The sequence below is a fragment of the Mustela nivalis genome (genome assembly GCF_964662115.1).
Source record: "Mustela nivalis genome assembly, chromosome: 4".
Taxonomy (NCBI): domain Eukaryota; kingdom Metazoa; phylum Chordata; class Mammalia; order Carnivora; family Mustelidae; genus Mustela; species Mustela nivalis.
The window spans coordinates 124,338,406-124,340,746 of record NC_139023.1 but is presented as its reverse complement, the minus strand read 5'-3'; the positions used below and the strand labels follow the sequence as shown (position 1 = coordinate 124,340,746).

The window sequence follows — 2,341 nt, the reverse complement described above, 5'->3', positions numbered from 1 at the left end:
AAAAACAACAGCCCTCACACGGAAAAGACTTCTTACAAGTTTTGTTTTCCTTAACTTTCTATTTAAAAGGAGTTGACCCTTATCTGATAGTTGGTTTTCAAAGGAAGAATGAGTCATGTCAGAAATGTTGTCAATTTTTCTTTTATGAGGTTTGGCAAAGAACTTTCTATTTTCTCTATATTTTATGAGACCTCGAAATAGATTTAGGAATTTCCCCTCTGAGAGTGCCCATTATACTATCAACTTGCATTTCGAAGATAGTTTTCGGCTTCCAAAGAGCTTTCCGTCTACATTATTCAGCTTTGCTAGTCCCAACAGCCTTGCCCAGTGTGAAATAAAGGCATTAGTATCCCCGTGTTGCAAATGAGAGAATTAAGACAGGGATAATTAGGGGGTTTTCCAAGGGCACAATGTTGCTATGAGCAAAGCAGGGAACTGAAACCCAAACTGTGGGATTCACCACTGCATTGTTCTTCGGACCACTGTATTCTGAGTGCTGTGGGCGATCCTGAAGAAGCACCTGTGGACCTGCTTCAAGAATGAAGGCCCTTCCTCTTCCGGCAGACTAATAAAGGTATTGGGGAGTGTGCTTTTAATAAAGGCCATAGAAAATCCCTTCACAAGAAAAATGTTTGTGTTGTGCTGCACTAACTTTTAGTCCTTTCTCCTTTCATACCTTGGATTTTCCTTCCTTCATAGCTTTAGATTTAAATGTGTACCTATCTACTGGATTCTTCCAGTGGTATGTGTTCTAGGAGAGCCAGCCTCAACATGTCCCCAAACGACTTTCCCATCTTATTCCCAAACCTAATCCCTCTCTGTTTTCTGTGTTGAGATTGATACTACTGTACCAAAGAAACAAAACTTGGGCTGCACCTTTACTTGCTTCCCTGATCACCTTCAAGCATTCTCCAACCACTGCAGAGTCAGTTTTCCAAACACCATAAATCTTAGTGGCTTTTTTCATTCCTTCTGCCTTTTTTCAGGTCTCATGATTTTTCACACCGATGAAGGTCTGCACTTTCTAACTGGGCCCCTCTTACTGCAGTTTGCCCCATTTCCAATCTACTTTCCATATTCCGGTCAGCCATCAAAGGCTACCCAAAGCGTTCATGATGAAGTTCTGACTTTTTAACTGGCCTGTAGAACCTGCCTAATCTGGCTCATGCTCGCTGACCAGCATTATGCCTGATCACTTCCTGCTTCCTCATCTAAGCTCAAGCTAACTGAAATCAATTTAAGTCTCAAGACATATCAAGCTCTGTATTGGGTCTATCCCTTTGTTTAAACCATTGACAGGTGATTTAATTCTTCTGCCATTAAATCCAGTTCTCAATATGCTTCCCTCCCTGCCCATTGGGAGATTATACATCGTTGCCCTGTGGATTGGGCCACACAACTTGCTTTGTCCGGTGAAATGTAAGCAGAAGTGGCACGTGTCACGTTTGGATGATAACTCTAAGAGCCATCTGTCTTCTGCCACAGATAGTGTTTCAGCTGGAGGATGATTCATCATCTCATGTCCTGGAGAAAAGAAGATGTAGAGCAAAGCTGCAACCAACCCATGATGGACACATAGAATGAAAGCAAAACAAGCCTTCATAATTGTAAACCATTGACACTTGGAGATCTTTTTTGTAATCTCAGCATAATTAGACTATTTTTATTGATACATCTGCCTGGAAGAGACTGCTTCCTCTTTGTCTATCTAACTCCTTTTGTTTCAGCTGAAATTGTATTCTTTTCAGAATTCATTTCTAAATTCTTGAGTGGGTGTAAACTCTTGTGTTCCTACAGCATTCTGTACCTCCCATAATAATAATGTTCATTGCATTGCAATTAATTGGTTATTGTTCATGTCCCCTACTAGGTGGTCAACTCTGTGAGGACATGGCATTTGTTGCTTTTTTGTCATTTTATTCCTCTTTCTTAGTACCTAGTGCATAAATGGTGTGCCTTATTCATGCTGCATGAACAAATGATAAATAAATCAGTGAAAGAAAAGTAGTCAAAGCAGTTCTCACATACCTAAGTAGTGTGGAAGGTTGTGTGAGCACCAACGATACATGGACATTTTCTTTGCTATGGTGACAGATGGAATTCTAAAAGGAAAAGATGTCATCACCAACCTCTAACACATACCAGTCTCATTTTCTGTTTATCACACATTTTTAAACTATAGAACTCTGTGAAAAGTTTTAGTCATAAATTGTAGCTTGGAGTACAGTATTGTCTGATGAATCCCCTGAGTGTATTCAGTTTCATTGTGGTAGTCATGACCCTAACAACTCCAGACTCTATGAACAGTTCATCCTGGGGTCACAAATGTGAGACAGCAAGG

General features: G+C 40.3%; 1 long non-coding RNA gene across 1 annotated transcript; it reads left to right on the top strand.

The window, feature by feature from the left end:
• The first annotated feature begins 229 nt into the window (after window positions 1-229).
• Window positions 230-2,004, top strand: LOC309862986. Its single transcript, XR_014310835.1, has 2 exons — window positions 230-574; window positions 1,486-2,004. It is a non-coding gene; the product is annotated as an uncharacterized lncRNA (long non-coding RNA).
• Window positions 2,005-2,341: the final 337 nt, after the last annotated feature.